The sequence below is a fragment of the Poecilia mexicana genome, unplaced genomic scaffold (assembly GCF_051168715.1).
Source record: "Poecilia mexicana isolate PSO_F unplaced genomic scaffold, ASM5116871v1 scaffold_4, whole genome shotgun sequence".
NCBI classification, from domain to species: domain Eukaryota; kingdom Metazoa; phylum Chordata; class Actinopteri; order Cyprinodontiformes; family Poeciliidae; genus Poecilia; species Poecilia mexicana.
Window position 1 is genome coordinate 31,709,387 of NW_028263373.1, and position 23,018 is coordinate 31,732,404.

At 40.1% G+C, this 23,018-nt stretch overlaps 2 long non-coding RNA genes across 2 annotated transcripts; one reads left to right on the plus strand and one right to left on the minus strand.

The window, feature by feature from the left end:
• Nucleotides 1-3,584: 3,584 nt before the first annotated feature.
• LOC148160049 (uncharacterized) lies at nucleotides 3,585-5,114 on the plus strand. Its single transcript, XR_015762744.1, has 2 exons — nucleotides 3,585-3,812; nucleotides 4,718-5,114. It is a non-coding gene; the product is annotated as an uncharacterized LOC148160049 (long non-coding RNA).
• A 264-nt stretch (nucleotides 5,115-5,378) lies between these two features.
• LOC148160050 (uncharacterized) lies at nucleotides 5,379-7,400 on the minus strand. Its single transcript, XR_015762745.1, has 2 exons — nucleotides 6,362-7,400; nucleotides 5,379-5,836 (listed from the first exon to the last, which is right to left on the minus strand). It is a non-coding gene; the product is annotated as an uncharacterized LOC148160050 (long non-coding RNA).
• Between the last annotated feature and the right edge of the window lie 15,618 nt (nucleotides 7,401-23,018).

The window sequence follows — 23,018 nt, forward strand, 5'->3', positions numbered from 1 at the left end:
TCTCTATATATGTTCCAGGTGTAACACCTGCAAATCCGGTTTGTTCCTTAAATTCTGCCCTCTGATTTCAAGTTATACGTTTTAAATGGATGTACAATATCCAGAGCAATAAATAAGATTAAAAAAACAGGGTATTGACTTTATGGGTATATGCCAGGAGAGGTGGTGACGTATTTCCGTTTGAATTAATTCCACATAGGTTGGTTCCGGGTCCTGCTTGCTCCTATTGTTTTTGGCTAAAGCTGCAAGATCTGTACCATGAAAAAGAGCAAAACTTAAAATATCTGCCAGCTGCTGGTACAACAATCGAGTTTTGTTGTGTGCCGTTGTGTCCAGTAATTAGCCAGTACCATCTGGTGCTTAGTTTTTTAATTTTCCTGCTGATATCAAGGCGACAGCGGACTGTAGCCAAAACTTAGCCACTACAGCTAACACACGGTTTGTAGCTGCCTGCTATATCAAAGCTTGAGGATATTGAAGATCCAGCGTCAGAAGCGGGAAGACGGAGGTCTTGTACGAAAATAATGCCGGTGTTATGCCCAGAAACGCATGCCTGCCCAAAATTGCATCCCCTCTCGCGGGAGCGCGCATCGCTCTGTTCTCTCGCATATTGACGAGAAAACGGACTGAAATATGACCGAAGAGGAAATGTTAAAGATATTTGTAACATTATCACGTTTCTTAACCATGTAATCCCTAAAATGGTGGGTTTTATTTCGCAAATTACTTGAAATAAATACGGTTTTTACACCTTTATTGACACATATGAGTCGAACTTTTTTTTCAGCCCGTGTCTGTTGAAAACGTTCTACGCAAATGGTTTGAAATTCTCTGTTTTTTTCTTTTGATACCATAACAGCTTAAAAGCATTACAAAACAGAGGCCCATTATGTAGAACATTTTACATCATGCATAACTTTCTAGTCTGTTAATGTAGGAGGGAATGCATTTTAATTAATGAGCCTGAAAATATTTGCATCCATCCTGTTGATATAAAACTTATAGCATTAGCTCAGAGAACAAGTGTCATTACGTAGAAATGGTGAAATCCTTTCAGCTCTTTATTTCTCCAGGTTAACACAGGGATGCATTTTTTGGCAACATGGATTTCCAGACTGCCACGATATGCATCCCCCCTCTATTCTCCCCAAATATTATCATATTGATATAAAACTCATAGCAGTAGTTTACAGAACTACTCTAATCATGTAGAAAAAGTTATTTCACTCTTAACTCTTTATTTCTCCAGGTTAACACAGGGATGCATTTTTTGGCAACATGGATTTCCAGCCTGCCAAAATATGCATCCCCTCTCTATTTTCCCCAAATATTATCCTATTGATATAAACCTCATACCAGTAGTTTACAGAACTACTCTGATTATGTAGAAAAAGTTATTTCACTCTTAACATTTTATTTCTCAAAGTTAGAACAGGGATTAATTTTTTGGTAATACAGATTTCCAGCCTGCCACGATATGCATCCCTTCTATTCTCCTCAAATATTATCCTATTGATATAAAACCCATACAGGAAGTTTATAGAACTACTCTGGTTATGTAGAAAAAGTTATTTCACTCTTAACTCTTCATTTCTTAAAGTTAGCACAGGGATGCATTTTTCTCAACATACATGCCTTATTTATTGTCCCCCATATATGAAACTTATGTATTACATATAATTTTCATGTAGGATGGTCAGTTATGATATTTTTTTATATCGGTACAAAAGTCATGTTGAACATTTTTATTTATTGTTGTCATAATAAATCACACTTTATAATGTTGACAAAATTGTCTGTATTGTGATTGTAAATGGTTCCCCTTATTACAGTTTTTCATTTTATTTTTATTTATTGAGAGCATCATTTAAATATGAATGTATTTGAATTGACTGTTCGACACATTGTGTTGTATGCACTTAAAATTCATACTTGTCTATATTACCAGTGTACTTCTCATTCGTAATGCATGTATTTCAATCAATCACTCAAATTTTATTTGTATAGCACATTTCAGCAGCAAGGCTTTTCCAAAAGTTACTGTTATGAATACCATTTCATTGAAGTTAATAATTGTTGTTTTTTTTTTCATTTTTATGTTAAACCAAAATAAAAAAAATTGTATATGCTTTACATTTAGCAAGGTTGCATGTCAGATTTATTTCCTTCACTATCTTAGCAACAGTGATAATAAACATGACTTTTGTACCGATATAAAAAATATCATAACTGAACATCCTACATGAAAATCATATGTAATACATAAGTTTCATATATGGGGGATAATAAATAAGGCATGTATGTTGCCAAAAAATGCATCCCTGTGCTAACTTTAAGAAAAAAAAAAGTTAAGTGTGAAATATATTTTTCTACATAATCAGAATAGTTCTGTAAACTACTGGTATGGGTTTTATATCAATAGGATAATATTTGAGGAGAATAGAGGGGATGCATATTTTGGCAGGCTGGAAATCCATATTGCCCAAAAATGCATCCCTGTGTTAAATTGAAGAATTAAAGAGTTAAGAGTGAAATAACTTTTTCTACATAACCAGAATAGTTCCATGAACTACTGGTATAAGTTTTATATTAGTAGGATAATATTTGAGGAGAATAGAGGGGATGCATATTTTGACAGGCTGGAAATCCATATTGCCCAAAAATGCATCCCTGTGCTAAATTGAAAAATGAAAGAGTTAAGAGTGAAATAACTTTTTCTACATAATCAGAGTAGTTCTGTAAACTACTGGTATGAGTTTTATATCAATAGGATAATATTTGGGGAAAATAGAGAGGGGATGCATATTTTGGCAGGCTGGAAATCCATATTGCCAAAAAATGCATCCCTATTCTAACTTTGAGAAATAAAATGTTAAGGGTAAAATAACTTTTTCTACATAACCAGAATAGTTCCATGAACTACTTGTATAAGTTTTAAATCAATAGGATAATATTTGAGGAAAATAAAGAGGGGATGCATATTTTGGCAGGCTGGAAATCCATATTGCCCAAAAATGCATCCCTGTTCTAACTTGGAGAATTAAAGAGTTAAGAGTGAAATAACTTTTTCTACATAACCAGAATAGTTCCATGAACTACTGGTATAAGTTTTATATCGATAGGATAATATTTGGGGAGGATAGAGAGGGGATGCATATTTTGGCAGGTTGGAAAAGCAAATTGCCAAAAAAAAAATGCATCCCTGTGCTAACTAGGAGAAATAAAGAGCTGAAAGGATTTCACCTTTTCTACGTAATGACAATTGTTCTCTGAGCTAATGCTATAAGTTTTATATCAACAGGATGGATGCAAATATTTTCAGGCTGATGAATTAAAATGCATTCCCTCCTACATTAACAGACTAGAAAGTTAAGCATGATGTAAAATGTTCTACATATTGGGCCTCTGTTTTGTAATGCTTTTAAGCTGTTATGGTATCTAAAAACAAAGCAGAGAATTTCAAACCATTTGCGGAGAACGTTTTCAACAGAGACGTACTGAAAAAAAGTTCGACTCATATGTGTCAATAAAGGTGTAAAAACCGTATTTATTTCAAGTAATTTGCGAAATAAAACAAACCATTTTAGGAATTACATGGTTAAGAAACGTGATAATGTTACAAATATCTTTAAAATTTCCTCTTCGGTCATATTTCAGTCCGGTTTCTCGTCAATAAGCGAGACGTTAGAGCGATGCGCGCTCCCGCGAGAGGGGATGCAATTTTGGGCAGGCATGCGTTTCTGGGCATAACACCTGTTGAAATCTACTGCTACCGAAACAGGCTGAGAACAGAGGCAGCGGTTCGGCACAAGGTAAGTCAATATGTGTGTTGATGCGTTTGTGTTATATGGAGTATGAAATTATTTTTAGGCAGCTCCTTAGCTTTTGTTTCTATGACATATATAAAATACATTTAACATGCTGTCGGAGCGACGAGCCCCTCCGATACTGAGCAGGTAATTTAAGAACAGCCGAGAGCAGCAACGCTTCAGCCCGATCCAAACCACACAGGTAGTCGGTCAGATTAAGGTCCAAAACCTTCGCTTTACAGCCGTTTAACTTTCACCGATCCACATGAATAACCCACAGAACAAATGGTACAAATCACGTATTTCCCGAATACCGAAAATATGACATCTACCTTTGCTGTTTCATAATTATAATCCACATTAGAGTGAATTTTTCCACTTGGCTGCTATAATCTCTTCTTGCTTTACCCAACGTAATTTCTCTTTTTTCCCCTCTGAGATTCTACTTAGAAAATGAAATTATGAAGTTACATCCTCCCACTGCTTTTTGTTTTTAAAATGGTAAATTTAGGTTTGCCTCGACTTTTATAAACTAATGCCTCTATGCATCATTTTTTGTATTACTGTTGGTACAGATATCAGGTGAACACTGTGCTTTGCCTGCTAGTAGTTTAAATTAATTTCAGCTGCACACTTTCAAGAGTATTCAGATTTTAACATGCATTTATAAGTAGTATTTTACTTCACTCTTACTCAGTGACTTCAGTGTTGTTACACCTCTGAAACATTTTTTGCAGTTTCTTTGATACCAGAACTATTTCACTTAAACGTTTAATTTCCTGAGATATTGTCAATTTGTTTTCAAGCAAAACTCTCAAAAAGAGCTGAGGATTTATTAGTTTTGATTATGTTGTTCAGCTAAATATGGATGCTTATTGTTTTTTTTGTGTGTGTTTTTAATTTTTCAGGTTTGCATTGCAACACCTTGTGTTTCTGAGCCATGATCACAGTGCCGATTACCTTTCCAATGGATCCAAGCACCTGGACCTGCTGAAGGCATCCATCAGTCCACGGATCATCACAACGTGGACTAACTTTTTATTTACTTGGTTAAACTATGATCTTGAAACTGGAGCACCAGATATGCAAAAATCTTCCTGCAGACTTTGTTGGATACCCTGATGATCATCCTGGACGGGGCTGAGCCGGTCTTCCTGTCCTCCAGAGTGACAAGTTTTCATCACCAGTAAAGGCAAACAAGTCTGATGTCTGCTTAGCTGCTAGAAAGTATATTATATATTCACTGTTCATTTTGTTATCCTGTTTGTACCTACAATAAAATTGAATATCATTTGTAATACTCTACATTTTACAAACCTTTTTTCCCCCATTTCTCAGTTTTTATGTTATATCAAGTATTTACATGTAGATCAGGAGTGAGACGTTAAAATGCAACACATTTAGGTAATACCAGCAAAGAAATGTGAATATTAAGCAATATGTAGTTAGTCATATAATTTAATATACTGAATAAGGCTGGATGATATGACTTACAAGATTTTTTTCACACCAGATTTGATTTTAATCGATTCCTCCCATCCTCAATTTCTATAATAAAATCACATAACATACTTTCAAAAAGTGCCTTTATTTCAATCATCTGTTCTGTGAGTTGTATGAGGGAGCATAACGGTCAGGATACAAGATTTTTTAATTGCAAAATGCAGTCATCGTTACAGCAGAATAAAGATGCAATTTTATAACAATGTCTTAAAATTACAAGAAGTCGTTTTAATGAGAAATAAAGATTCAGATTGATCTGATGTAACTAGCTCAGTCCATGTGGTTCTGACATTTGTCAGTAATCAACAGGATGTACATTTCCACCTCAACTGACCAGGTAAGGATTAAGGTAAAAATAAAAAATAGAGCAAATACTGTAAACAAAATGGAAAAAGCAACTGATAGAAATACTTTCTATATAAAGAAAAACAAAAACGTTAATAGCAGGAGAAAAGTTGTTGGTAACATTAGCTGAGCCAATCTCTCCCTCCAGGAAGCCATCAAACAGAACTGTCCAACTCCAACTATAATAAAGATTAAAAAAAAGAAAGAAAACGGGAAGTTAAAATAACAATGCCACTTTAATAATTCAGATCTAATGCGTTCTGGAATCCATTATTGATATTTTACAAATTTCACAAATCAATTAGAAGGTTTCACAAATGTTTTATTTATTCTGTTGTTAGTACAGAATAATCTAGTTAGGTTTGAAATGACTAGGTGTTATAGTTTTTAAAGTACAACATATTAAAAAAGCTCAAGATAGTGAAAAATTAAGTGTAATCGCCCTTTAGCTATTTTCCGAATTAGATGCTACATTCAGAAGCTAACTTCAGCTTCGACTGATAGCTTGGACACAATATAGACAGATCTATATATGTTTATATAGATATATATCTATATCTATCTATAAAGCATAGATATGTAGATTGGGCACTGCACATATAATCAAAACACTTAACGTTTACATAGCACCTTTGTAAGCTTGTCCCTGTTAGCTATGTCAGACATGAGGCATTATGGTGAATACAAACGATTTATTAACTTACCTTTGAAGTTATTGTGAAGTTTTGACACATCCAGCTTAAATCCTTTGTTGTTGTTGGAGCGTTTCAGGACGTCTGAATAATTTTATAAGCATCATTAATAGTCCTGCAGCGACTGAGGAGCCACTGTTAACATACTGCTGCCTGCGCACCGGAAGCGGGCTATGTGGAAAAAAAATGCGGAAGTGCTAAAACGGAAGTCTGTGGCATATACCCCTTTGGCATAATTATAAATTATAAAGGTAGATTATACTTTCACCCATAAAGATCTACACGCCTGAATCAAATGAAAAGTTTTAGCTGAGCTAATTCACTGTAACACCCTGCTTTGTAAACTCCCACTCTTTATGGGTGACAGAGGCCGAATTCTCATCATCCCAGAATGTCTTGACTTTAACACCAACAGGCACGTGCAGAGGGGGGGTTCGCTGGGGATGTTTGAGCACCTGCCCTTTTTTCTCCTTGCCCCCAAGTGCCAATTGTTTTTTTTTTGTTTTTGTTTTTTTTTGCTATTATTATTTCCTAAGCCCTCTTCTGACACATAAAAACATTATTATTTTTTGTTTCTTTTTTATACAACATAATAAGCCCTCAGGTCACCTTGTTACTTTTGACCTTTTGCCCGTGACGCCTGATGCAGTTGCCTCTCGCGCAGTGAGATAAGGCGGCTAACTGGAGCTCAATATAGCGAACGTTCCAGGACAGTTTTTGGTGAATTATAACAAAACACGTTTTTGGTAAATAAAGTGGAGTAGAATTGCTACTTGTCAGATGACGGAAAACGTTGAAAGTATCGTTTCTGCTTCAGCATGGAGTCGCGGTTTAAGCAGAGAGGTAATGAAATACAACAGACACTGTCAGGCCTCTGCGTCTGGCTTCCTCTGAAGAACTACTGAGCGGCAGGAGACAGCCAGGTGAGGAAAAACTGTTCTGATCTATTGATTCAGTATTTTTATCATACAGACAATAGGCTGTTTTTGTTGTGCTATCAGCTAGCTGCTAGCTAACAACTTTGCTAGAAAAGCTAGATAACTGAAAAGCTTCTTCCCTGTGTACGAGGCACATCGACTGTCCAAAACTGATCATCTCCATAATGGATATATGTCCGATCTTCTAATTTCCTTTGCTGCATAATGTACATTGCATTTATTCTAGCGTTAGGTAAATTTATCTTGAAAGACAATAGGACTTAAATAACAGTCCAACAAGGATATTCATTTAGAATTAAAAATAACACACCCTGAATTACCATGAGAGATATAATGTATGTCATTAATGAAGGGGAAAAAACTCAACCCAGACTTTAAATTTAGGGTCTGGTTCGCAGAGTATGTAAATTTTTTTCCCAATTATTCAATGAAAAAAAAAAACAACTAACCACAGTTAAGTAAAATAAAATTGTAATCAAAACGTTTGGAATTGTAATGATTCCCTTAAAAAAAGTTGTTTAAAATACTTTTTAAAATTAAATAACTCATTTTTACCAAACACAAACTTTTATTTGCACACATCAGAAATTTTTTGTTGCGATTTTAGGTCCTGCCCACGATATCATGTGAGAATCACAAGCAAAACTTTGAGTCACAAACAAAAACCTAGAATAGCAAGAAAAGATTAATGACATGCGCAAATAAGTTTGTTATGCAAAAAAGAAAGTTAACTTCATGAGTCAAAAATGTGTGATTTAAATAAAAAAAAATAAGTAGGCTTTTCTCATGGTGACAAGCATTAACAATTCAATTTTTGCTTTTTTTTTTTCTGCAGTTCCACATTAAAGTTTGATCCAGCTCTGCTTTCCTGAATGGACCATCTTCATCTCCACTGCAAGTGTAGCAAACAGGCAGCTCTTTTTTATAGATTACAGTTCACTAAAAGGTTGCATTGTGCCCTTGTTTATATTTTTAATAGTGTAATTCTGTAAAGACAAAATATGTCTGGTCCAGCTCTGATTTACATATCTTGCTAAATTGCGGGTTTGAATATTGCAATACTTTTCTATAATAAAATAGACCTGCAGAAAGAAATTACTAATAAAATATCTAGTGTTATGCTCTATATAGAGATGTTCATTAGCTTTGATTGTATATCTCACAATTTTGTAATTTATCATTGTTTATTAAACTCTGAAAGCTGAGAGGCTTTGTTAATATTCTGTCCTACAAGGCGGTAAGATGTGCCCTTTTTTTGTTGTTGAGCACCTGCCCCTTTAGTGGTCTCTGCACAGCCCTGAACACCAATATATATTTTACAGCTTTTCAGCATCAACCATTTCCTCCATCAACCACGTTTAGCATGGTTGATGTGGAATTTGTGGAATTTGGCAAAAATTTGTGGAATTTGGCAAATATTAAAATGTCAAACACGTTTCAAACATATTGCTGAAATTTATATTTTAGAGGATTCCCAGTGACTTAGAACAAATGAGCACTGTGGCTGACAGGCTGTGAGGTAGCTTCATTCTGTTTACCCTGCATACTGCTCCACCCAAATGGTGGAACTAAAGGAATCACCGACATGTGCTATCTGTCCAAAAAGGTACGGTGGCCCTGAGGTGCAAAACACTACAACATTAACGAAGCACAATTACAAATACAAAAACATTTCAACATTACGGAAAACACAACATTACGGAAAACACAACACATTAAGAAAAACACAACACATTTAGGAAAACACAACACATTAAGAAAAACACAACACATTTCGGAAAACACAACGACATTTCGGAAAACACAACACATTAAGAAAAACACAACACATTTAGGAAAACACAACACATTTCGGAAAACACAACACATTTCGGAAAACACAACACATTAAGAAAAACACAACACATTTCGGAAAACACAACACATTAAGAAAAACACAACACATTTTGGAAAACACAACACATTTCGGAAAACACAACACATTAAGAAAACGGAAAAGGTAGGTCCCAGTGGAGACCTAAGGAATCGCTGATTGGACTACAGCTCGTTAGAAAACGGAAAAGGTAGGTCCCAGTGGAGACGTAAGAAATCACTGATTGGACTACAGCTCGTTTTACTTCTAAACCGGAAGTTTTTCTGGAGACCCTTTTCACAGTAATGCCAGACAATGGGCGCCGTAACTCGAAGAGGTGTATCTTTACTTCTGGTGTGATTTTGCCTCAGGAAACCTGACTGAAAAATTCACGGATACTCATTAGCTTAAAGATATACTAAAAGGTAAGGTTAATTACAACAGCATTTACGTGTTAGCCGTTATTACTCATTGTCAATCCACCAGCTAACAATGTTAGCCAGCTAACAAATTACTATTGCTAAGTAATTCCCAGTAAGTCAATATTTAAAATGCTTTCTAAACAACTGTTGGAAGATGTCAATGATTTTAGTGAAATTTAATACAGCACTGACAGGCAGGGGCGTATATGTTTCCTAACTGTGGCTAAAGCAGCTGCTAGCTGGTTTACTCTCCGATCGGAGGCTGGGTCCTTTAAATACAGTTGGAGAATGGTAAATTGACAATGACTGATAACGGCTAACACTTAAATACTGTTTTATTAAAGTTAATACAGAAAGTGAACCTCTAAACGTCACAGCACTGACAGACAGCGATGTATATATGTTCCCAACTGTGGCTAAAGCTGCTGCTAGCTGGTTTATTCTCCGATCGGAGGCTGTTTATTATATACACAGTTAGAGAATGGTGGATTGACAATGAGTAATAACGGCTAACACGTAAAAGCTGTTGTAATTAACCTTACCTTTTAGTATATCTTTAAGCTAATGAGTATCCGTGAATTTTTCAGTCAGGTTTCCCGAGGCAAAATCACACCAGAAGTAAAAATACACCTCTTCGAGTTACGGCGCCCATTGTCTGACATCACTGTGAAAAGGGTCTCCAGAAAAACTTCCGGTTCAGAAGTAAAACGAGCTGTAGTCCAATCAGCGATTCCTTAGGTCTCCACTGGGACCTACCTTTTCCGTTTACTTAATGTGTTGTGTTTTCCGAAATGTGTTGTGTTTTCCGAAATGTGTTGTGTTTTTCTTAATGTGTTGTGTTTTCCGAAATGTTCTTGTGTTTTCCGAAATGTGTTGTGTTTTTCTTAATGTGTTGTGTTTTCCGAAATGTCGTTGTGTTTTCCGAAATGTCGTTGTGTTTTCCTAAATGTCGTTGTGTTTTCCTAAATGTCGTTGTGTTTTCCGTAATGTCGTTGTGTTTTCCTAAATGTGTTGTGTTTTTCTTAATGTGTTGTGTTTTCTGTAATGTTGTTGTGTTTTCTGTAATGTTGAAGTGTTTTTGTATTTGTAATTGTGCTTCGTTAATGTTGTAGTAATTTGCACCTCAGGGCCACTGTAAAAAGGTGAATATGAATCATACAAAACCAAATGGTTGTCTGAAATTTTCAACATTTGATCAAGTGAATAAAACCGTGCAGATTGATGAAAACTACAAACTACAAACACAGACTTTATGGACCTTGCAAAAAGCAAAGTCCATAACTTTGCTTTTTATCGCAAAGGTAATCAGGCCGGGTCTGGAACCTGTATATGGGTCGTGCGCATTAGCCTTGTGCCACTGCCATGCCCACTTTCACAGTTTTTAAGGGTCAAGACTCACACAGAACAAGCTGTTGCAGTGCACACTGGTGTTAATCAGGAAAAACCAAGCTGATAAAACCACCAATGTTACAACACAGAAACAGCTTTTCCTTGGGAGTGCAACATTATTTAATAGCCATACTTTTGTAATGTTTGAACAGCCTTTTTCCTGACAATGACTCAGAAACTCATTGATCATTTATAAGGTGCAAATTTGATGAGGTAAAAGGCAACAAACGGACTTTGACACTAACTTTATGCAAAACTCCAACATACGTGGAAAATTTCTTTACTGACTTGAATGAGCTTCTATCTCTCATATGCATTGATTATGATTCTTTAGTAATTGTTGGTGATTTCAAAATTCATGTTGACAAACCCCAGGACAGAGGGGCAAAAAAGCTCTTTAATATATTAGAGAATTTTGGTCTAACACATGTCAAAGAAGCAACACATCCTCAAAGACACACACTGGACCTGGTTATCAGTAAGGGTGTGAATATTTCCAATATGTCTGTAACTGATGTTGCCCTGTCGGATCACTTCCTGTTATCTTTGAAAGTTCTTTATCCGTTAACCCACTTGGACAAACAGCTACTGTCACGAAATGTTTTTTCACAGAAAACACAGCAGAAACATTTAATCAAATCTACTCTTCTTCCTCGCCCTTACGTTGTAATGATGTAGATCAGGGGTGTCAAACTCAATTTCACCGAGGGCCACTTCAGCATATTGGCCACCCTCAAAGGGCCACATTGACGGTACAAATCAGGAGTGCCCAGCTGCAGTCCTTCAGACTGCAACTTTTAGATGCATCCCTGCTAAAACACCCCAGGCAAAAGGTTGACTTCCCTCATTAGCAGCAACTCAGTTCTGTAGAGCCTTATAATGAGTAAATGATCCAGGTGTGTTAGAGAAGGAACGCATCTAAAGTTGCAGATGGTAGCTCTGGAAAACTAGACTTGGGCACCCCTAGCATAAAATGTATGAAAATACAATGTTAAAAATAAATTAAACACCTCATATTGTTAAATAACTCTTTGGAGCTTCTGGTTAGGAAGCGCATTCGAAACCTTTGTTTGAAATGGCCGTTAAATTCAAGTCTCCATTACAGACCAGAGAAAACTAAAGAGAATGCAACTTTGTGTTAATCCATTTGAGGAGCCGGCAGTTTATCTTGAGGAAATAAATGACGATGCAAAAGTTAATTAGATTGTAACATGCGCAGTCTGCTGCTCAACCACTGCGGAGGCAGTTGCGTTACGCCACTGCGAAGAATTAAAAACCGCTGGGAGTAACTCATCCAGCGGATTTAACAAATGGAGCCTTCTGGGTTCACCTTACCCAGGAGAGCGGCGCTCTGGAGGAGCTGCAGACGTGACATCTGTCCGTTTCGGAGAAGCGAAAAAAAAATAAAAAATCCTTAAAGCGCACACCGGACCCCACAGTGTAAAACACTCAGAGTCCAGTTGATCTGTTTGGATCAGACAGATCCAACTGACTGATTAATTAGCGCAGATTTTTCTGCAGATTTGAACTGGGAGTAAGGTTCAGACCCCAGCGGGTGAAGTGATGCTAATTTAAGTGAAGTCGCTTAATTTAATTTATTAAAAGTTATTGGGGCCTCAGTCAGTGGTTTTTTTGTCACTACGGAGAAAAATGTAGATGCATTTATCTGCTTAATCTGTGATGGGATCAGGATTCACGGTGAATATTCACTAAACCGTATAAAATGCGGCTAAATAGCCGATGTTAATATGATTATAATTTCACGGATAAAAATAGTACAGGGCCATTTTTTTTAATTTTTTTTTATGTTGTCGGTCAAGATAACGGATAACAAAAAAAGTCTAGCGCGACCTGCCGCCCTGACACCAACTCACACACATCTTCATTCACAGTCTTACTTGTAGATCGATTTTTCTTTTCTTGGACGTTTTGATGTTAGCTCGTCGAAGTCTCAGTTTTATTCGCTGGTAAAATCAATAAGCAGCTTAAGGTGACTCTGCTGCTCTCTAGTGGCGAGAAGCCGTAATGTTGGCTGGTAACAATCGGAATGCATTATGGGAGATGTAGTTTGTCGTCAATTCGTGCTCAAAACCTATTTTAAGTCAATCATGGACCTATAAAACGCTGGGGGGGGCCACATAAAATGACATGGCGGGCCACATGTGGCCCGCGGGCCTTGAGTTTGACACATGTGATGTAGATAAATTGGTAAATGATTTTCAGTCTAAACTTTCAGATATTGATTACATTGCCCCCATTAAAGTGAAGGTTGTGTCTGGTAGAAAGAAATCTCCATGGAGAAATGCACTAACAGTTCAATCTGCAAGACAACTCTGCCGTAGGGCAGAACAAAAATGGCGTAAAACTCAACTTTACGTTTATTATGAAATCTATAAAGAAAGACTACGTAACTATCACTCAGCACTAAAACATGCTAAGCTTTCTTTGCAGATGTCATAAACAAAAACATGAACAATGCTCGAGCTTTATTTGCAACAGTTGACAGGCTCACAAACCCTCCTATGACGTTACCACCTGAACTTCAATCTAATGCCACCTGCAACAAATTTTCCAGCTTCTTTTCAGAGAAAATTTTAAAAATCAGAGGATTAATCTGCACATCCACTCTAAAGCCAGTATTAATGCTGTGCCCAAACAAAGCAAATACAGGAAAAATTACCCAGTTTCAACTACTTAATTATAAAACCCTAGAAGAAATTATAAGTCAATTAAGCTCAAATTCCTGCTGTCTGGATGTCCTACCCACACATTTCTTTAAGAAAGTCCTGCCTGTCATTGCTAATGATCTGATCCAAATAGTAAACTCATCTCTCTCATCAGGTGTTCTCCCCCAGGCTTTGAAAACAGCAATTATCAAATCACTGATAAAAAAGAACAATCTGGACAAATCACAACTGCAGAATTACAGGCCAACCTCTGACCTCCCATTCAAAGTTATTGAAAAAGCTGCTAAATAGCTTCCTAACAATAACCAACCACTCTGACTCCTTCCAGTCTGGTTTCCAGTCTCACCACAGCATAGAGACGGGCCTTGTAAAAGTGTTCAATGACATCCACATAAATATGGACTGTGGGAGAACCACAGTGCTGGTTCTGTTGGACCTCAGTGCAGCGTTCGACACTGTCGATCATGACATTTTACTGAATCGACTGGAGAGTTGGGTCGGACTTCTGATCCAGTGCTCAACTGGTTTGAACCTTACATAAAGAACAGGGATTTCTTTGTTTCAATTGGAAACTTCTCATCAAAGAGGTCAGAGGTCACATGTGGGGTACCCTAAGGTTCAATCCTAGGACTCCTTTAATTAAATATTTATATACTCCCACTAGCTCAGGTTATAACAAGAAATAAGATCCAGCTACCATAACTATGCGGATGATACACAGCTCTACATCACGATGTCGTGACTCTGAACCCATCCAATCACTGAATAAATGCTTAGAACAGATAAATGTGTGGATGTGCCAAAACTTTCTCCAGCTGAACAGAAACAAAACTGAAGTTATTATTTTTGGACCTAAAAAGGAAAGATCTGGAGTCAATGCACAGCTTCAGTTATTACAACTAAAACCTAACGATCAGGCCTGAAACCTGGGGGTAGTGATGGACTCTGACCTGAACCTTCAGAGCCACATTAAGACAATCACAAAGTTGGCCTTCTATCATCTGAAGAACATTTCCAAGATTAGAGGACTAATGTCTCAGCGGGATCTAGAGAAACTTGTCCATGCGTTTATCTTTAGTCGCACTGATTATTGCAACAGCGTCTTCACAGGTCTGTCCAACAAATCAATCAAACAGCTGCAGATTATCCAGAATGCCACTGCTCGCATTCTGACTAAAACCAGGAAGATAGAGCACATAACACCAGTTTTAAAGTCCCTACATTGGCTCCCTGTAGCTCAGAGAATAGACTTTAAAATACTGTTGTTAGTTTATAAATCGCTGAACGGCTTAGCACCACAATACATGAAAGAGCTGCTGTTCTATCAACCTTCCAGACCCCTCAGGTTTTCTGGTTCTGGTCTGCTCTGCATCCCCAGAACCAGAACCAAACGAGGAGAAGCAGCATTCAGCTTCTATGCACCACAAATCTGGAACAAACTTCCAGAAAACTGTAAAACAGCTGAAACACAGAGAGCCTTTAAATCTTAACTAAAAACCCAATCACAGTTGTGACTCTAACAACTGTTTAGAGTTGTATTTGAAACGTAATCAATTACGAATTTAACGATGGGATTTGACTAAATGTAATGTTTTGATTGTTGATTCTATGTTGCATGACTGTGTTTTTGTGTTTGTTGATGTAAATCACTTTGAAATGCCTTGCTGCTGAAATGTGCTATACAAATAAAATTTGATTGATTAATATAACCAGTTTTTTTCCTCTGGTCACTCAACCAGCATTGTTGATGAAACTGTTGAAAGAATATTGCCAAGAGTTTCACTTGCAGGAAGGAACTTTAGCAGTAGGGTTATCAACCCTTATTAGAACCAAGGTAGTGTTTAGAAATGATGGGGACCTAAATTACATTTGACAGCAACACAACGAGGAAGGGGTCTGGATTTATGAGGATAACACAGGATGATAAATTAATCTTTATTCAGTTGCTCACAAATTCATAGCTCATGCTGGACCAGGAGCTGCAAAAGAAAAACATTGACTCCCAGTCCGACAATAACAACCTATGTGGTTCCTTGGGGGTGCTGGAGGTTTTACCTGATGTTTCCTCTCAATCCACCTTCCATGACAAAGCTAATGAAGCTGTGCTTTTCTGTTGTTGGTACCCCTTTGCTGCCCTGTCAACAGCCCTCCAGCACCTCTACCATCTTCTGAAGAATCAGGTCAGGGCGCAATATAGCGTACTTGAGCATGTGTGATCCTACAGCCTGACAAGATGTTCTGGTGGTTTACCTTAGGGGTGTCACAGAATGTGCATCACTGATAAGGATTCCATGGACAGAGAAGTATGTTGCAAGTTGGAAATATGAAACTGAGCCTTGCTTGTGGTATCTTCCAAATGTCTGTCCACCTGATGTTCTGACTGATGATTCCCTCAAAGGTTGCTGCCAACCATCTTCATTTTTGAAAGATGGTTTCTGTACATTGTTTTTCTGGTGTTTTCATTTGGATTTTTCAACCGGTCTATTATGGTCGACTGTGTCAAATGTAGCACTAGGATTGAGTAAGACTGAAATGAAAAGTTAATTCTAAAGCGGATGTTGTAGGACCATTATTAGAGCTGTCTCTGTGCTGTGATGAAAAACAACTTTTTCTATAATTTTTACTAAGAAAGAGCAGGTTTCATACAGGTTATTCATGAGTGACTTGTCTATAGTTCTTTTGAAGTAGCTTAATCGCTGGTATTTTTAGTCACTAATGAAAGATACCTAAAAGCATTGACATATTTACAATGTCTAAAGGTTCTAATGCCATCCTATGTGTAAGACTTAAAAAAAGACATTTTTGGCAGGCTGTCGAGGCAGTAAGTGTATGGCAAGCCGTTTTAGCATAAATTCGGTTTCGTCTGACTATCTGTAATTACATTCCAGATATCTAAAAATGCATTTTGACTAGACAAAACTATATTTTGAAAATTTGTAATGGTAATTTAAGATATCTGTATTTCAGTGTGTCACGATCCGTGTTTCTGTGTGTTTATTTTTGAGTTCTCTGTGTTCAGTCCTGTTTGCCTGTGAGTCTCTGTCCTGTCCCCCGTTGATTGTCTCCCAGGTGTGTCTCATTCCCTTGATTACCCCGTGTGTATTTAAACCCACCTGTTGTCTGTGTTCCTCGTCGGGTCGTTGTTTACTGTGTCTTATGTTCGCGCCAGTTGTACTGCTTAGTCCTTGTTTGCGTTAGCTCTCGTCTCCAAGTCCTGTTTATCAGTTGCTACCGGTATTTGGCTGTGTGCCTGTCTCTCTGCCGTGCTGCCTGTGTTTGGACTGTTTGAGCATCTTCATCATTAAATATCTTCATCATCATCACTATAACCTGGGTCTCAGCGTCTCTCCTCACCACCAACAACCGCACTTCATGACACAGTGATTCTTGAGAATAGGGACAAAACAGGTCCTATGGATAAAGTACAAAATTTGAATAAAATGTGAAATATAATACAAAATATAATTTTTTAAAATATGTGACTAAACTAACCTGGATCATCTGAGCACAACAATGTATGTTTTCCTGGTGTTTGCTGAATATTTTTTTATTTTAAACATTGTAGTAGGTGGATGGTGTCTGTAAAAGCCCTTGTCCTGGTGCATAACTCAATACATTATCATAGTTTAAAAGAATTAAAAATAATTATATTTAGTTGTCATAATATATTATTTTATAAGTATTCAAATAACTAACTTCATAAGTATCAATGAATGCAATTAAAAGTCATTTAATGTATTTTCAAATTCAATTGAAATTGTGTCCCCAGTTTTTGTCAACACCGTCAGACATAAAAAGAATGTAAAAAAAATCAGGCATTATTGAGGGGCACCAGAAATTCTGAGGACCCCATGACCATTTCCTTTCTCAAGTACACCTCGCCATAGACATAATATAAGAGTAGACCCCGCATTGACTGCTCCGGCGCAGGAAATAAGGCGGCCATCTTGGAACGCTCGACCCTCCTACTTTGCTCAACCAAAACAGCAGAAGATGCCTCAGCACTGAGGGATATTGTTGTTCGGATCTATGGATTATTGATGTGAGGGCTCCACAAACAACATTTCACAAGTAAGATGGACATTTTATTGTGTATATTTTGTGATTAGAACATTACTTTACTGTATTTATGTCCACCGGCGAGATTCCAGCTAATATTAGCTACAGTGCGTGGTGTAATACGGGTTCAGCCCCGCTATGAAGGCTGAGTTTTCGTAAATCTAAAAAAAATAATTATTCTCTAACATTGACTTAGATTATCTGACACAAGAGCCTACATTAGAAATGAAACAATGTAACATATATTATAAAACTTATATTATGTGTTATAACATTATTACTATTATTTATATCTAATTCTTTCACTCTGTCAAAAGTAAGATACATCCCAAATCTTCCGTTTTTGTTTTGAAGGTTTCCTAAAGACACGATGTGAGGAAGAAGTGGGAAATATATTTATAGAGAGACGGATTCACTGCAGCACAGATGAATCTCGCATCGTAGTTTGGACTCAATCTCAGCTGCCGAATCACTCTGAAGCTAGAACTCGTCAGCTGAAAAACATATACATATTATGTACGTACATACATACATACTTACATACATACAAGTATCCAATATATATTATTTAGTATTAATCATTATTTGTGTCATTATTAATCATTATTTATTTGTGTTTGTATAGTTACATAAATATGTATTGATATGACTAATTTATTAAATAAATTATGAACGGCTGTGTGCTTTGTAATATCCTCATCATACATCAATATCAGAATATTCCATTCCTACTCTATTGTTATAGCCACTAAGCATATTTAAATATGATGAACTATGTATTAAAAACATAATTAAAAAATACAATTGTTTATAGTTGTAGCTTTGATAGATGTTTGAATATGGTTTCCAGTAACAAAAAAGCGTGTTATGATTGAGTAATTGCGCTGATATGTCATTGTGCCTGCTAAACATATAACGATGAGTGGAATGGTGGAACGCTCCAAGATGGCTGCCCTAAATCTCGTCAGCGACAATAGGCGAGAGCGGTCCATGAGGCGTCTATTCTTATAGTATTGTAACCTCCGTTGAAGGCTCAATGAAGACACACACGGAGTCGGATAGCCAGAACATTCACACTTTTAATGGCGGAACACACAGGTCTTTTCATTCAGACAGATGGCCTTTTCGCTCACGGTTCGCCCTCTTCTCTGCTGCTAAGCCTTATGGGAAAAAACACATAACATAACAGCACCCTTTGACCGCTACATTGCCCCCCCTCAGACGGTTAGCTGTCCCCAGCAACCAGGAATGTCTACGTGAAATGAACCACAACATTGAACAACAACAGAACTCTTGGTCCATTACGGATTAACTATAAAGTCTCTAAACCGTGCAGGAAGGCGCCATTGTCTGGGGTTGGCGCGCCGGGACTCACCCTGGACAACTTGAGGTGTAGGAGAAACCACTGGCGGAGGGTCCGTCTCCAGCTCGCCAACCGCAGGCTTGCCTGGCTGGTATGGGGCCAAGCGGTCCCGGTGAAGAACCTCCAGCCAGCCCCTCTTCCGCAGCCGCACCCGGTACACCACATCAGAAAGTCTGTGAATCACCACAGATGGCCCAGCCCACTGACTAGTGAGCTTTGGGGACAGTCCTTTTTTCCGTTCAGGGCAAAACACCCAAACCTTGTCCCCAGGCTCGAAGTTCTTCCTCGGGCAGCGCGAATCATAGGCCCACTTCTGCTCGAGTCCGGCTGCAGTTAGGCACTCCCGAGCCAGTTCATGAGCAACCCGTAGACGCTGCTTTAAATCACAGATGTAGCTCAGCCCTGGCCCAACAGGTTGCTCCGTTCCAGGGGGTGGTCCAAACACCAAGTCCACTGGGGTGCGTAGTTCATGGCCAAACATCAGCAAGGCAGGGGTGCAGTGAGTGGACTCCTGGACCGCTGTCCGGTAAGCCCACAAGATGACAGACAGGTGTAGATCCCAGTCATGTTGCCGTTTATCCACCAGAATAGCCGGCTGGGTGGACAAGGTCCGATTGAACCGCTCAACCAGCCCATCGCTTTGAGGGTGAAGTGGCGTGGTTCGTGTCTTCTTGATGCCAAGCCTCTGGGAGACCTCACCAAACACCTCCGCCTCAAAGTTCCAGCCCTGATCACTGTGCAGCTCCTTGGGGGTACCGAACCGACAGAACTTTCAGCCGTGGTGGCAGTGCTCTGGTCGGGGATGGCATATGCCTCTGGCCACTTAGTGAAATAGTCCATGGCAACTAGGATGTAGCGGTTCCCTCTTTCCGCCACAGGAAATGGGCCTAGTACATCCACACCCACTTGTTCCATTGGAGCACCCACCTGGTACTGCTGCAAGGGGGCATGTGAGTGCTGGGTTGGCCCTTTCTTTGCTGTGCAAGCATCACAACAATAGACATGGAGCTCCACATCTTGGCAGCAGCCGGGCCAATGGAATCTCAACCTGAGGCGTTGCAGCGTCTTAGCGACTCCAAAGTCACCTGCCCCCACAGAGCCATGGACCATCTGGAGCACCTTGGCCCGCAACTGTTTGGGCACCAGCAATTGAAGAATGTCACACTGCTGCTGGAGCTTGCCACTGTCAATAAAGGAGCCCACTGCGGCAGCAAATGGTGGACCACTCGGAGTACAGTGCCTTAGTCTCTGGATCTAGAGTTGCTATCACCTCCCAGGTGGGCCGCTGGCCAGCCTCCACCCACTGCTTGATCCGAGCGAGGACAGGGTCCCGATCTTGTTCCTCCTGCAGTTGTTTGGCCCCCATAACTTCCACACCATCCACAGACCCTTCGGTCACCCTCAGACACCTAGAATGTTGTGGGTTTTTGCTGACGATTTGTAGAGCCACGGTCTGGGGGCCCATTGACCCACGTCCTTCCACCCGTTGACACTGCTTACAGTCAGTTCCTATTCCACACGGCCGGCGGGACAGGGCATCAGCATTGCCATGAAGCCGACCAGCCCGGTGAACGATTTGGAAGTTGTAATCCTGCAGTGCCTCTAACCACCGTGCTAGTTGCCCTTCTGGCTCTTTGAAATTCAGCAACCAGGTCAGGGATGCATGGTCAGTGCGAAGAAGAAACTTCCTTCCATAGAGGTAGTGGCGGAAGTGTCGAACCCCCTGGAAAACAGCCAGCAGCTCCCGCCGGGTGATACAATAGTTCCTTTCTGCCCGGCTGAGGGTGCGGCTGTAATAAACAACAACCCGTTCTCCTGTCTCTCCCCCTTGCGAGAGCACTGCCCCAATGCCTCTATGACTAGCATCAGTATCCAGAATGAAGGGTTGGTTTGGGTCAGGATACTGCAGGACTGGGGTCCCCACCAGTGCCATCCTGAGTGCAGAGAAGGCAGCAGCCACAGTCTTCATCCCAGTGGAATGTTTGTCCCTTTTGGGTCAGCCGATGCAGGGGGCTGGAGAGAGTGGCAAAGTCCTTCACAAATCTCCAGTAATAGGAGGCTAGCTATTGGAGGGCTCTATGACATCAGCCTTTAGCATCTCTTCAATCTTCTTCTCTGCCACGGCCCGCCTTGAAAAAGGCAGACGGTGGGGCTGTAGACGGATGGGTCTCGTTTCTCCAGTGTCGATGTCATGCTGTACCAGATTAGTGCGAGTACACTCCTCATCCTTAGCAGCAAAAATGTCAATGTAGGCCTCCAGCAGGTCCTGTAACCGTTCACTCTGCTCCTGACCCAGTCCTCCACAGCTCCGTAGGCACAGCTCCCGTACAGCCTGCCTTGTCTTCTCTGATGGCAGTTCTGCATGTGCCTCCTCCGTCCCCACCAAGTCATCCAGTGGTCTTTGTGGAGCCCTGTTGTGGTCTTCTGATAGTGTTGATGCATTAACCCAGGGGTCCCCAAACTTTTTCCTGCGAGGGCCACATAGCTGTTCCTTTCTCTGGTCGGGGGCCGGTCTTAGTTTTTGGAGAAAGAAACCTTAGAAAATTCTTGTCGACGGGGGGGGGGGGGAGGGGGGGTTGGGTGGCTGTTCTGTCTTTGAAACTGTCGGGGGGGGGAGGGTTGGGGCGCTTTTAGATAGATTTTTACCCAGAATGCAAATGGAAAGAACCGTGAGTGAAACGGTGACTGGGACTGACTAGTATATATTCTATTGAGGGAAAGTTAGTTTCACATCTGCTCAAACCCCCTGGTGGTTGAAGGAAAATCCACATATAAACCGGAAAATACAATATATGAAAAAAAACACTGAATGCTCTCTGGTATGAGGAGGCGGGCCGGATCCGGCATTGTTCAGGGGGCCGGACCAAATGACGTGGCGGGCCGGATCCGGCCCGCGGGCCGTAGTTTGGGGACCCCTGCATTAACCTGTCGCACCCTCTCTTGACGTTGGGAGTGAAGTTGAACGGCTTTGTGGCCCACTCGGAGCATGGCTGAAGTAACATCTATTATGCCCCCCACGCCGCCAGCAAGTCCAATCCAATAATACAGGGGTCCTGGATTTTCGCCAGCCAAAACATGTGTTGACTTTTCTGACCCCAGGCAGTATGCCCAGTCGAACCAAGGAGGCTGTGGAGCCAGTGTCTATCAGAGCACAGAGGGCAACACCATTTAGCCTAATGTTCACATATAGTCCATGTGGGCTACCTAGTCGCCCCAACTGCATTGCATTTTCAGTAGTAGGGGTGTATTCTGGTGGTGGCAGGCCCCCTCCAGTACCACCCCCAATCAGTTTAAAGGAGGCTGTAGGTCTCCTTTACGTGGAGCTGGTGCTGGACAATCACAAGCCAGATGCCCCAGCTCTCCACAACTCCCTTGTTGAGTTTGTAGCAGAATGTCAGCTGCATAAGAGCCTAGGGACTCACTATCCAGGCGCCGGCGATTAATCAGCTGTTCCCTTGCATGCTCGGCATAAATCCTCCTGCCAAAACGCCTCCGAAGAGCTTCCTGGATCAACGGCCAACTGTGGCGTTCTTCTGGTCGTAGGTCAGACAGCACTTATAACGCAGGAACTTATAACGTGACGCCGTTGGGGAACCTCCTCCCAAGCAATCCTCTCCTCTGACAAGTCGGAGGAGAGGAGACAAGAGCCTTCCGATGGTGGGCGGGGAAGCAGGGACACGGGCACCTACCAGCCTCAACAAAGGCCGCCCACGGACAGCGCTTGCTCCGTCTGGTCGGCTGCTGCCGGCTCGAGTGTTCCCCGCGCTTTGCTCCTCCGTGCTCCCTTCTTCCACCTGCCTCGACAAAGGCAATTTGCTTCTTCTTTTCCGTCTTTCCGAGCCAGGTTGCTCCTCTGTGAAAGTGAGTTCTTCTTCCAGTTCGGCTAGCAGCCGTTCAATGTTCTGTAACGATGTCATATTCAGCTATCCCACTTCCGACACCAATGTAACCTCCGTTGA